The following is a 14,846-nucleotide window of genomic DNA, read 5'->3' as shown; positions in this document are numbered from 1 at the left end:
GATATTCTAACCGCCATCGATAAGAGACAATACTGTGCAGCTGTATTCATCGACCTGGCCAAGGCTTTCGACTCTGTCAATCACCACATTCTTATCGGCAGACTCAACAGCCTTGGTTTCTGAAATGACTGCCTCGCCTGGTTCACCAACTACTTCTCAGACAGAGTTCAGTGTGTCAAATCGGAGGGCCTGTTGTCCGGACTCTCTCTCTATGGGGGTGCCACAGGGTTCAATTCTCGGGCCGACTCGTTTCTCTGTATACATCAATGATGATAAATAATTCTAAACACACCTTTAGTTTACAAAGTTAAACAGATGTATTTTTTCTTCATAATAAGCAGGAGTAATATTCTTAGATCAGAATGACAGCAGACTGTACTTCTATCCATGTCACTAAAGACTAACAGAAACAAAAGACAAAATTAACTAGAATGGCTTATCTTTTCTCCCCAACCCACCAAGAGGTAACATGTAGATATACACATTTACTTTCAAAGCATACACACGAAACACACCATAGTAGCAATAAAAACAAAAAATAAACTGAGGTACACTTGCGACATGTACTGAGAGTAATATTGCTTGTACTGGCAACCACACAGAAGAGTTATTGCAGCATATATATCAATGGGTTTGTTTTTTTGCATAGGCTAGTCAGTTACAGTACATTACAGAGGCGCATGGAGCAGAAAAGAGGGGAACAACTTAGGGTGAAAGGAGGTCTTTGGTGTAGTGAGCAAAGTAAATGTCATCTTGCTGCTGGTGATTATCTGATCCACCTCTATGCAGACGACACCATTCTGTATACTTCTAGCCCTTCTTTGGACACTGTGTTAACTAACCTCCAGACGAGCTTCAATGCGATACAACTCTCCTTCCGTGGCCTCCAACTGCTCTTAAATGCAAGTAAAACTAAATGCATGCTCTTCAACCGATCGCTGCCCACACCTGCCAGCCCGTCCAGCATCACTTCTCTGGACGGTTCTGACTTAGAATATGTGGACAACTACAAATACCTAGGTGTCTGGTTAGACTGTAAACTCTCCTTCCAGACTCACATTAAGCATCTCCAATCCAAAATATAGATATAGATAAATATAGAATTGGCTTCCTATTATGCAACAAACCATCCTTCACTCATGCTGCCAAACATACCCTCGTAAAACTGCCTATCCTACCAATCCTTGACTTCGGAGATGACATTTACAAAGTAGCCTCCAACACTCTACTCAATAAATTGGATGCAGTCTATCACAGTGCCATCCGTTTTGTCACCAAAGCCCCATATACTACCCACCACTGCGACCTGTATGCTCTCGTTGGCTGGCCCTCGCTTCATATCCGTCGCCAAACCCACTGGCTCCAGGTCATCTATAAGTCTTTGCTAGGTAAAGCCCCGCCTTATCTCAGCTCACTGGTCACCAAAGCAGCACCCACCCGTAGCACGCGCTTTAGCAGGTATTTCTCACTGGTCACCCCCAAAGCCAATTCCTCCTTTGGCCGCCTTTCCTTCCAGTTTTCTGCTGCCAATGACTGGAACGAACTGCAAAAATCACTGAAGCTGGAGACTCATATCTTCCTCACTAACTTTAAGCACCACTTGTTAGAGCAGCTCACAGATCACTGCACCTGTACATAGCTCATCTGTAAATAGCCCATCCAACTACCTCATCCCCATACTGTTTTTTACTTTATTTATTTTGCTCCTTTGCACGCCAGTATCTCTACTTGCACACTCATCTTCTGCACATCTATCACTCCAGTGTTTAATTGCTATATTGTAATTATTTTGCCGCTATGGCCTATTTATTGCCTTACCTCCATTTTTTACATTTACATTTTAGTCATTTAGCAGACGCTCTTATCCAGAGCGACTTACAGTAGAGTGCATACATTTTTTATTACATTTTTACATACTGAGACAAGGATACCCTACCGGCTATGCCAATTGTGCGTCGCCCCACGGACCTCCCGGTTGCGGCCGGCTGCGACAGAGCCTGGGCCTGGGCGTGAACCCAGAGACTCTGGTGGCGCAGACCACTGCGCCACCCGGGAGGCCTTATCCTACCTCATTTTCACACACTGTATATATACTTTTTATATTGTATTATTGACTTCATGTTTGTTTATTCCATGTGTAACTCTGTGTTGTTGTTTTTGTTGAACTGCTTTGCTTTATCTATGCCAGGTCGCAGTTGTAAATGAGAACTTGTTCTCAACTAGCCTACCTGGTTAAATAAAGGTGAAATATATTTTTTTAAATTAAGAGGTGGTGGAGTGGCCATTCTTATTAAAAATAATTTCTCTCTACTGAAAAATGTAATATCTAAATATAAATATTCATAACTGTTATAGGAGTCACCCGTCCTCTCTCGTCTAACCTGTGCCAACACTAGTTTGTTGTCGACTTTTATTATATCAGAAGTTATTATCCTGGGTGACCTAAATTACGATTGGGAAATGCAGGCTTCAGACAATCTAAAATACATGTGTAATGATTTAAACCTAACCCAGCCGGTGACTAAGCCTACATGGCCCAACCCTAAAGATCCTTCGCCCCCACCTACATGTGCAGATTACCTCAACTAGCCTGTACCCCTGCACACTGACTCGGTACCGGTGCCCCCTGTATATTGCCTCATTATTCTTATTGTGTTACTTTTATTATTACTTTTTATTTTAGCCTAATTGGTAAATATTTTCTTCTTCTTGAACTGCACTGTGGATTAAGGGCTTGTAAGTAAGCATTTCACAGTAAAGTTTACACTTGTTGTATTCGGCACGTGGCAAATAAAGTTTGATTTGATTTTGATTTGATTTGAAAAACAACTCTTATTGATCTTATCTTAACGGCTACACCAGGGAAATGTGTTTCTACTGGTGTCTTCGTCCAAGACATGTGTGGCCATTGACCATTTATTTGTGTTTGAAAATCTAAGCCTTGTGTCATCACAAAGAGGAACTTTAAAAACTTCAGTGAACAGGCTTTTTTACATTATCTTTATTTTAGTGACCTTGATTGTATTTCAGCTATCCCTGAACCGGACTTAGCTTTCAGCCTTTTTGAAGAAGTCTTCAATACTATTGTGGATAATCATGCTCCTTTAAAAAAATGAAGGGGTAAAGGTAGATCGAATGCCTGGTACATTCCTGAATTATCAGAAGACCTTCCTAAAAGAGAGGATGCTTGGGTCAAGGTCAGGAACACAGGCTTAGTCCAAGAATGGCAAGCTTTAAAGCAACTTAGGAAACATTATGTAAGACTAATCAGAATGGCTAAATTTGATTATTATGTTACCGCTCTTTTGGATTGTAATGGGAAACAGGCTAAATTCTGGAAAACGTTCAAATCCCCGAAGGGTTCTACTTCCTCCTCTCTGCCACAACAAATTAATTCAGACACTGGTCTCATTACGGAAAAAAACGCCATCACTTATGCATTTAATCACCATTTTTATTTCAGCGGGCTATCTCTTTGAAATAACTTCTAAGGCTATTCACAATGATATTGGGCTGGATGCTGATAGGGGAAACTTGCTGAATGCTCAGAGAAATTATAGTGAAAGCTTTTATTTTAGGCTATTTACAGAAAAAATAAGTCCTGGATGCTTTTCTAGCAATAGACAACAAGAAATCCACAGAGGCCGACCAATCGGATCACAGTATGCTTAAGTGTGCTGCGCCCATTATTGTTAGCTCTATATCCCACATTATTTATTTAACATTGTTATCAGGAAATATTCCAAAAGTATTGAAATCAGCTCTTGTGCTGCCATTCCATAAGGGGGGATAGTAGTAATCTTAATAATTATCACCCCATTTCAAGGCTTCCTTGTCTAGCTAAGATTCTTGAATCCTTGGTAAATGTACAACTTTACTCTTTTTTGTCTAATTAATGTATTTTGAATGTAAACCAATCAGGATTTAGGCCTGGGCATACAGCAACCACTTTAGTTTTTTAATGATCTTTTCAATGCTTTAAACACCCAAATTGAATGTGCTGCTTTGTTTGTGGACCTGTCAAAAGCTTTTGATACTGTTAATCATGCTCTTTTATTGAATAAGTTGTCCTCAATACGCCTGAGTTCAGACAGAACTCAGGTCATCGTGATTGATGGGGTTAAGTCTGAGTTTCATGATGTAAATAATGGTGTACCACAAGGGTTTATTTTGGGACCTATTCTCTTCACTATTTATATTAACACCATTGGTCAATCTGTTAAAAATGGTAAACTTAATCTATATGCGGATGATATTATTATGTATGCTATTACCCCGACTGTTGATCTGGCCGTGTCAAAACTACAGTCAAAATGCAGGAATGTTCATTCACACATTCACTCATTAGATGGTTGGTTTTTATGAAGTTTGTGTAACGGCTGTCCTCGCTGACAGAAGGAGAGGACCAAAACGCAGAGTGGTTAGTGTTCATTATTTACTGAAAGTCAACAAAACACTTCAAAATACAAAACAACCAACAAACGTGACAAAACCAAAACAGTCCTGTGTGGCACAAAACCTGACACAGGAACAAACACCCACAAAACACACGTGAAACCCAGGCTGCCTAAGTATGATTCTCAATCAGGGACAACGATTGACAGCTGTCTCTGATTGAGAATCATACCCGGCCGAACACAAACATCCCAACATAGAAAATAACGCATAGACAACCCACCCCAACTCACGCCCTGACCAACTAAATAAATGCAAGAAAAAGGAAAAACAGGTCAGGAACGTGACAGTTTGTTTAAATTAGGTGAAATCAAAAGTTATTTTTTATTCAACACATTTTAAATAATATCAATGCCAACGTTTTGGCTTGTTGGCCCCAAAAATTATTTCCATTTATCAATACGTAGAGTAATTTAAGAAGTTGAATTAGGAATCATCCCCTTTTACCCTCAGAACAGCCTCAATTCATCAGGGCATGGACTCTACAAGGATTCGAAAGCATTCCACAGGGATGCTGGCCCATGTTGAGTCCAATGCTTCCCACAGTTGTGTTAAGTTGGCTTAATGTCCTTTAGGTGTTGGACCACTCAAACCGGTGTGCCTGGCACCTACTACCATACCCCGTTCAAAGGCACTTAAATATTTAGTCTTGCCCATTCACCTCTCTGAATGGAACACATACACAATCCATGTCTCAATTGTCTCAAGGCTTAAAAATCCTTCTTTAACATGTTTCATCTACACTAATTTAAGTGTATTTAACAAGTGACATCAATAAATGATCATACCTGGATTCACCTGGGTCAGTCTATGTCATGGAAAGAGCAGGTAATGTTTTGTATACTCAGTGTATATTGTAGCAGTGGCAGCCTATTAGAAGACTTGGAAGCATGGCTTTTCATAGTGCTTTTTGGCCTCCTATGAAATGGATTGTCACACCAGTTAATGTGTCATGTTGTGTTTAATTTAAATTGTAATTAGGTTTAATTGTTGAGACAAGCACCTTTTCGTGACAATATGATTTGGTCTACTTTTATATTTGCCATGCATTTTAATTAAAATATTTCTTACAGAATACATTTAAATGCATGTTGGAATATATTTTATTAAACATTTCCAATTACATTTTTAAATATATAGATAAATACATGTGGAAATATTTTTTTAAATGTATTTCAGAATGTTTTTCAAATACATTAATGACATTTTCCAATGCATTAGATACACTATATATACAGTACCAGTCAAAAGTTTGGACACAACTACTCATTCCACGTTTTTTCTTTATTTTTACTATTTTCTACATTGTAGAATAGTAGTGAAGACATCAAAACTATGAAATAACACATATGGAATCATGTAGTAACCAACAAAGTGTTAAACAAATCAAAATAAATGTTATATTTGAGATTCTTCAAAGTAGCCACCCTTTGCCTTGATGACAGCTTTGCACACGCTTGACATTCTCTCAACCAGCTTCACCCGGAATGCTTTTCCAACAGTCTTGAAGGAGTTCCCACATATGCTGAGCACTTGTTGGCTGCTTTTTCTTCCCTCTGCGGTCCAACTCATCCCAAACCATCTCAATTGGTTTGAGGTTGAGTGACTGTGGAGGCCAGGTCATCTGATGTAGCACTCCATCACCCTCCTTGGTCAAATAGCCCCTACACAGCCTGGAGGTGTGTTTTGGTTCATTGTTCTGTTGAAAAACAAATGATAGTCCCACTAAGAGCAAACCAGATGGGATGGCATATCGCTATAGAATGCTGTGGTAGTCAAGGAAAGAGATTCCACATATTAACTTTTAACAAGGCACACGTTTTAATTGAAATGCTGGTTGAGAGAATGCAAAAGTGTGCAAAGCTGTTATCAAGGCAAAGGGTGGCTACTTTGAAGAATCAAAAATCTCAAATATATTTTGGTTTGTTTAAAGGTTTTTGGGTTCCAGATGTGTTATTTCATAGTTTTGATGTCTTCACTATTATTCTACAATGTAGAAAATAGTAAAAAATAATGAAAAAATAGGTGTGTCCAACTTTTGACTCATACTGTATCTAAATCATGAGCAACACTAGATGGTTGCTAAACCGCAATTGGTTGCTTTGCAAAACTGCATTAAAGGGAAGCGGTCACAGCCCACATTGTGTAAAATCCGCACAGTCGTCAGTTTATAAATTAGGCCTGCCAGTAAGAAAACTCCCAAAGAATTTTAGACATGATGAATCTACTGATGAACATCCATGGCTTACATTAACTGCCTACCACAATGTGCTCAGGCAACTCCCCCTCATACCTGAATATTACAGTGTGACTTTTTCAAATGTTTTTTCCAGTTACAACCTCTGTCTGACCCATACGATGTCATCATCATCATCGTTTCATCATCCTTTCCCACCACACCTTGTGGTTTTGGGCCATCAGGGTTGTGTTCAGTAAGGTGAAATGTTCAGAACGTTGCATATAAACATGTAACTAATAAAGTTATGTAGAGACCTGAATAGGGGCCTGGGTTCAAATAGTGTTTGTTTTCTTTCGGAAAAACTTTTAGTTGCTCTTGATTGAGCTTGTCTGGAGCTATAGAAGAAACAGAATATCCTCAAAAGTGCAAACCCTGTCCATCTGGCACTCCATGCAGGCTCAATCAAATATTTGAAAGAAAATACTATGTGAACCCAGGACTATTAGTCATATTCTTGTTAAAAGGTGAAACACAACACCACTACTGTAGAACACCAAATACTGACTTATAATGACATTCAATCTAATTCACACAATGAAAAAACATGGTTTACGATCATAATCGTTCACCCATGACTGTCCCGCAAAACTTGTCCCACAAAACTACTTCAGCCAGGGGCCTCCAACAAGCCCACTGGTTCATCCCTCTCTTTTGCCCACGGAGCAAAGGAGAAGAAAAACGAGGAATGACGACCGTCGTTCGATTAGTCATCCCAGGGCCGAACGAACTGTTTGTCACGAATACTACCGAAGGTGACTCCCCTTCCCGTTCGGGTGGCGCTCGGCGGTCGTCGTCGCCGGTCTACTAGCTGCCACCGATCCCTTTTTCCTTTTCGTTTATGTCTGTCTAATTGTTTTCACCTGTTTCTTGTTGGGCTTTTGGGAGGTGTACTATTTAGGTTAGTTTCGCCCGCTAGTGTTTGTGCGGGCTTATTGTGTGTTCATGTTACGTCAGGATTGGATTATTTTGATTGTGGGTTTTTCGCTGTCCAGTTTATTTTAAACAGTTGGTCTGTGGGTTGTGTTTGCGCCAGTGTTTTGGCGTCACCCCTTTTGTACCTGTTCCTGTTTTCACTGTGGACATTAAAGCGTTTTGTTCCCGTAAACTTCTGCTCTCTCTGCGCCTGACTCTACACCCATCATTCTCCTGGCGTTACACTGTTGGTTTTCCTGATTAAACAAACGTGCGCTAATCACCACCGGAGCGACGCTGCAAGACCAGAGCAGAGGACGTCAGATGAAAAAACAAAGAGAAAAATACAGTGGTCCTCACAAGACAGGACGTGACTTCTCACAATGACCTCTCCGGCTCTCGAGAGTGTAGTTGTATGGTTTAATTAACCTTTCTAGGACACACGTTCCGCTAGCGGAACCCCTCGACAACATTCCGCTGAAAGGCAGCGCGGGAAATTCAAAAATATTTTTTTTAAATATGTAACTTTCACACATTAACAAGTCCAATGGAGCAAATGAAAGATAAACATCTTGTTAATCTACCCATCGTGTCCGATTTAAAAAATGTTTTACAGCGAAAACACAACATATGATTATGTTAGATCACCGCCAAGTCCAGAAAACACACAGCCATTTTCCCAGCCAAAGATAGGAGTCACAAAAAGCAGAAATAGAGATAAAATTAATCACTAACCTTTGATGATCTTCATCAGATGACACTCATAGGACATCATGTTACACAATACATGTATGTTTTGTTCGATAATGTGCATATTTATATCCAAAAATCTCAGTTTACATTGGCGCCATGTTCAGAAATGCCTCCAAAATATCCGGAGAAATTGCAGAGAGCCACATCAAATAACAGAAATACTCATCATAAACTTTGATGAAAGATACATGTTTTACATAGAATTAAAGATACACTTGTTCTTAATGCAACCGCTGTGTCAGATTAAAAAAAAACTTTATGGGAAAAGTAAACCATGCAATAATCTGAGACGGCGCTCAGATAGAAACAAAATTTCTCCGCCATGTTGGAGTCAACAGAAATACGAAATTACATTATAAATATTCCCTTACCTTTAATGATCTTCATCAGAATGCACTCCCAGGAATAATGTCCATTATTTATGTTTATGTCCAAGTAGCTACTTTTGTTAGCACGTTTAGTACACATATCCAAACGCTCGTGCAGGTCCAGGCGAACGTCGGACGAAAACTTCAAAAAGTTATATTACAGGTCGTAGAAACATTTCAAAGTATAGAATCAATTTTTGTATGTTGTTATCATAAATATTCAATAACGTTCCAACCGGAGAATTCCTGTGTCTATAGAAGTAATGGAACGCAAGTCGATATCATGTGGAATGCGCATGACCAGCACCTGGCTCTCTGCCAGACCACTGACTTATTCCCCTCTCATCCGGCTCCACATCAAAGTAGAAGCTTAATTCAAGGTTCTGCAGACTGTTGACATCTAGTGGAAGCCGTAGGAAGTGCAAACAGATCCATATCCCACTGTGAATTCAATAGGCGATGAGTAGAAAATCGACCAACCTCAGATATCCCACTTCCTGGTTGGATTTTTCTCAGGTTTTTGCCTGCCATATGAGTTATGTTATACTCACAGACATCATTCAAACAGTATAGCCAGCCTATACAGTGCCTTGCAAAAGTATTCATCCCCCTTGGCATTTTTCCTATTTTGTTGCATTACAACCTATAATTTAAATAGATTTTTATTTGGATTTCATGTAATGGACATACACAAAATAGTCCAAATTGGTGAAGTGAAATTTAAAAAATAACTTGTCTCTAAAAATTCAACAACAAAAAAAAACAGAAAGTGGTACGTGCATTTGTATTCACACCATTTGCTATGAAGCCCCTAAATAAGATCTGGTGCAACCAATTACCTTCAGGAGTCATAATAATTAGTTAGATTGCACACAGGTGGACTTTATTTAAGTGTCACGTGATCTCAGTATATATACACCTGTTCTGAAAGGCCCCAGAGTCTGCAACATCATTAAGCAAGGGGTACCACCAAGCAAGCGACAATATGAAGACCAAGGAGCTCTCCAAACAGGTCAGGGACAAAGTTGTGGAGAAGTACAGATCAGGGTTGGGTTATAAAAAAATATCCGAAACTTTGAACATCCCATGGAGCACCATTAAATCCGTTAATAAAAAATGGAAAGAATATGGCACCACAACAAACCTGCCAAGAGAGGGCCGCCCACCAAAACTCACGGACAAGGCAAGGAGGGCATTGATCAGAGGCAACAAAGAGACCAAAGATAGCCCTGAAGGAGGATCTGTCCATAGGACCACTATAAGCCGTACACTCCAGAGCTGGACTTTACGGAAGAGTGGCCAGAAAAAAGCCATTGCTTAAAGAAAAAAATAAGCAAACGCGTTTGGTGTTCGCCAAAAGGAACGTCGGAGACTCCCCTAACATATGGAAGAAGGTACTCTGGTCAGATGAGACAAAAATTTTGCTTTTTGGCCATCAAGGAAAACTCTGTCTGGTGCAAATCCAACACCTCACATCACCCCGAGAACACCATCCCCACAGTGAAGCATGGTGGTGGCATCATCATGCTGTGGGGATGTTTTTCATCGGCAGGGACTGGGAAACTGGTCAGAATTGAAGGAATGATGGATGGCGCTAAATACAGGGAAATTCTTGAGGGAAACCTGTTTCAGTCTTCCAGAGATTTGAGACTGGGACGGAGGTTCACCTTCCAGCAGGACAATGAAACTAAGCATACTGCTATAACAACACTTGAGTGGTTTAAGGGGAAACATTTAAATGTCTTGGAATGGCCTAGTCAAAGCCCAGACCTCAATCCAATTGAGAATCTGTGGTATGACTTAAATATTTCTGTACACCAGCGGAACCCATCCAACTTGAAGCAGCTGGAGCAGTTTTGCTTTGAAAAATGGGCAAAAATCCCAGTGGCTAGATGTGCTAAGCTTATCGAGACATACCCCAAGAGAATTGCAGCTTTAATTGCTACAAAAGGTGGCTCTACAAAGTATTGACTTTGGGGGGGGGGGTGGGGGGTGAATAGTTATGCACGCTCAAGTTTTTTGTTTCTTTGTCTTATTTCTTGTTTGTTTCACAATAAAAAATATTTTGCATCTTCAAAGTGGTATAGACATGTTGTGTAAATCAAATGATACAAACCCCCCAAAAATATATTTTAATTCCAGGCAGTAAGACAACAAAATAGGAAAAATGCCAATGGGGGTGAATACTTTCGCAAGCGACTGTATAAAGCATCCAAAACAACTGGCAGGGAGTTTGAAAGGAGAGAGAGCGTGCAATGGTGTGATCACATTGAATGGTGATGAAATTATCCTACATAGACTACAACACAAAAATTATTAACTGTATTATTATTACAACATTTTGCTGTAAACTTGAGTGAATTTCATTTTGAAGCTCATCAAAAGCCCTGCATTCCGAAATAACTGCATCTGCCTAGGCAACCATTTGGATCAACTTGCCTACCTGGTTAAATAAAGGTGAAAAAAAACAACAACAAAAAAACAATTTGTGGGTCTACTCTCGACAAGTTCTAAAAAGGCACATTAGCAGACCAGTCTGGATGTATTTTGACTTCTGATACTGAGATACCCTGTCTGTTGTCGTGGATCATCATTCTCCCAAGTCGTTCCTATAATAATGTGGCCCCCAATAATATAATGCTCCCAGCAGGCCCAGTTATTCAGGAAAGCTTTCCTCTCCCCTCCGTGCGGCTATTCCTCACGCACCTAGAACATAATGCTTTAATATAGCCTGAAGATTTGTTATTTAACTTTTAAAAAGTATTACCTTTAGCAACCTGTCTGCCTAGGGAGACTAGGCCATGCTACTCTTCAAAATGATGATCAAATGTTTGGGTATTACAGTAGACCTATAACCTAGCCTACTACACTGAGTATACGGTATGGAGGGATGTATTTTCTGTTTGTTGAGATTGACATTAGCCTAGTCTAATTGAATGTTGAAAATGCAAACCTTGATGTCGAAGCGCCCAATGTCAGTAATCAGAATGTAGAAGTGATGCTTTGCTTATTGGTTATGTGGTGCATAGGCACAGAAACCTTTTGGTAGAAGATTTGGTGCATATATTTTATGTAACTATAAATATAGCATCAAAAATGAGTGCCCCTCCTTTGAAACAAAATGCCCCCCAGCTGATCATTGTCTGGCGCCAGCTCTAGTATACTGGCCAACCTCCACAGTCTGTCTCTGCGCTCGCTGGGGGTTGAGATGGAGAGACGGAATGTTGACATACTGCTATGTCACTACCCCCAGGGTGGGCCGCGTTATCCCCATCTCTCCCCTACCTCCCTCACCTGGACAATGGCCAGCATACTCAGGGAGACGCTACCGCTGTCCCCAGTCAACCCCCAGCCAGCCCCTGGTTGTCCGAGCCAAGACCCAGCTACAGTAGAGCGAGATCCCCAGGGGTGCCTCACCTCATCTGGGGTCAACGAGGGCAGAGGTGTGTGAGGGGGATGATATGGAGGATGAGGGTGGATTAACACCGTGACCAAACCGTCCGTGCATCCACGTGGGCCATCATGTGCATGTTGATTTTGTCTATCCACACCAGACGTGATCATGACACACAGGTTAAAATAATAGAATCAACTATATTCACTCCGATTAATCCACAGATAAAAGGGGAAACCTAGTTAGTTTTAAGTTAGTTATCTTTGATTCTCCTTGTTCATCTTTCAAGCACCCGCGTGGGTTTGTATGCCCATGTGGGTAGATGGGAGACACGGGAATTGCAGTGCGTCAAACATCTTAAATAAAACCTATTTTCTATTTTAGTGTTTGGCAACACAAACGTTTGTTGACATGCGCGAGCAGTGTGGATAAAATGATTGACTAACATGCACGCGTTAATTTATTTTGCAACGCTCAAGCATGCAACGTGGCTTGTTTGGTTTCCCTGTAAGCCATGGGGAAGAAAAGAGCAGCACAACAGGGTGAAGAGAGAGAGAGAGAAGGGGATAGGTCGATGTTACTCAATCAAATAGGAGCAGAAAGTATGTGTGTAAGCATCCAACTGCTTTTCTCCACAAAACAGGATGTCAATTATTCATTGAGTGTTTTGATGAATTGAAAATAAATAACATCTGCATATCGATAGACTTGGAGCACACGCTTCATGTCAAAAAAAGTGTACTCTGTACACTGCATTATGCTCCCATGTGAATTGATTAGACAATGTTTAGACCACAAGGTCTTCACCAGGCTCCCATTGGACTGGATTTTGTTCAATTGTATTGTGAAAGAAGAAAGAACTATCTTTTACCTGGCCAGACAGACTAAATTTAACCAAAATCCAAACAACACATGAGCATTTGTTGGATGAAATTCCATTCAGGGACAAGCATTCACAATGAAGCACACTAAAGGTGGGCTGTACTACATGAATCAGTCAGACCTCAAAATGTAATAGCATGTTATTTTGGTCATTTTAGTCACCTATTCTTACGTTGAACTCAGTATTTAGAGCACAACTGACATCTGTGTCTCCTTTGCTGATGCAATGCTGAATATGTCTGAGCCATTCTTTTGGTTTATGAAACATACTGTTTTTCCAAAGACTCCAGTCATAGACTGTTCTCTCTGCTACCGCACCACGAGCGGTACCGGAGCGCCAAGTCTAGGACCAAAAAGCTCCTTCACAGCTTCTTCCCCCAAGCCATAAGACTGCTGAACAATTAATCAAATGGCCACCCGGACTACTTACATTGAACCCCCCGTTTGTTTTTTCACTGCTGCTACTCTCTGTTTATTATCTATGCATAGTCACTTTACCCCTACCTAAATGTACAAATTACCTTGACTAACCTGTACATTGACTCGGTACCGGTACCCCCTGTATATAGCCTTGTTATTGTTATGTAATTTTCTTGTTTCTTTTTTCACTTCACTTTAGTTTATTTAGTCATTCTTAACTCTATTTCTTGAACTGCATTGTTGGTTAAGGGCTTGTAAGTAAGCATTTCACGGTAAGGCGCATGTGACAAATACAATTTGATTTGATTTGAGATGTGTTGATGGAAGACCTGACACATTACGAAAAGCAAAACTTTAGTGTGTGTGTGAGAGAGAAATGAGGTGAATGAGGATTGTTACCCATTACTACAGGAAACACTTCCGGACACGTTGCATAATACCCTCCAGGGGCATGTACACATGCCAGAAGCGGAGGCGGCACGTCCTGGGTGCGGGCACATTGAATACCTGCTGCATGATCTCACCTTTTTGTCATCAGTTAGACTACCACAAAGCCAATAGGAATGCTTGATTCCCTGTTGTCATGCCAGGGAGGGCGGGTGTGTTTAAGTTCAATGATACACAATTCCACACACACACCCTGCTGTGACTAAATAAACACACTCTTTACAGACAGTGTGGCCTTGCTGCCTTTCAGAGAGCTGTGACTACCCCCCACTTGGTCCTACGTAAACAAAGACGAATAGACTTGAATAGGGGTGTCTGAGTCACTGTGTGTAGTGTTTTCCCAGCAGGAGGTGTGTGTGTGTGTGTGTGTGTGTGTGTGTGTGTGTGTGTGTGTGTGTGTGTGTGTGTGTGTGTGTGTGTGTGTGTGTGTGTGTGTGTGTGTGTGTGTGTGTGTGTGTGTGTGTGTAATGATGTAATGAAACACAGACATATTGTAATGCATGGTTAAAATATGCATGGTTAAGCTAATACCTTGTCTATGTTACAGGGCAACTTCCCCTTCTGCGCATGCTTATATACTTTACTGATGACAACTGATTTTTGACGCAGAATACCCATTGGTTGACTGGACTATGCTATTTTTGCGATTTAGAATTGGGGATTTCGGTCTGGGGCTGTAAGGTGGGTAGAGTGCAGTCACGCAGTCTCTCTCACCTGCCCAGGACGGTCAATAGTCAACCGAACCTGGAGCGTCCCTGCTAGGCACACACACCAGCAACCGCAACTCAGAGCTATCAACACACTACAACAGTCTGGTTTGTGTGTGTCGGGTGGTGGGTGGATGCGTGCGCTACACGCATTCTCTGATACGCTTTGAGTTTGACATCTCAGCGTTTCGATAAGTGCACTTATTAAAAACCCTGCCGTATTAAGTTGAAGAGTATCGATTGATGCTTTAATGATATGGTTTCTCGTC

At 40.8% G+C, this 14,846-nt stretch overlaps 1 pseudogene; it reads left to right on the top strand.

Moving 5' to 3' along the window:
* LOC120060084 overlaps nucleotides 1-14,846 on the top strand; it is a 149,590-nt pseudogene that overhangs the window by 131,757 nt on the left and 2,987 nt on the right.

This window comes from Salvelinus namaycush, chromosome 15 (assembly GCF_016432855.1).
Source record: "Salvelinus namaycush isolate Seneca chromosome 15, SaNama_1.0, whole genome shotgun sequence".
In the NCBI taxonomy this organism is placed as follows: domain Eukaryota; kingdom Metazoa; phylum Chordata; class Actinopteri; order Salmoniformes; family Salmonidae; genus Salvelinus; species Salvelinus namaycush.
The sequence above is the reverse complement of the archived record's forward strand: the minus strand, read 5'-3'. Positions and strand labels throughout refer to the sequence as shown.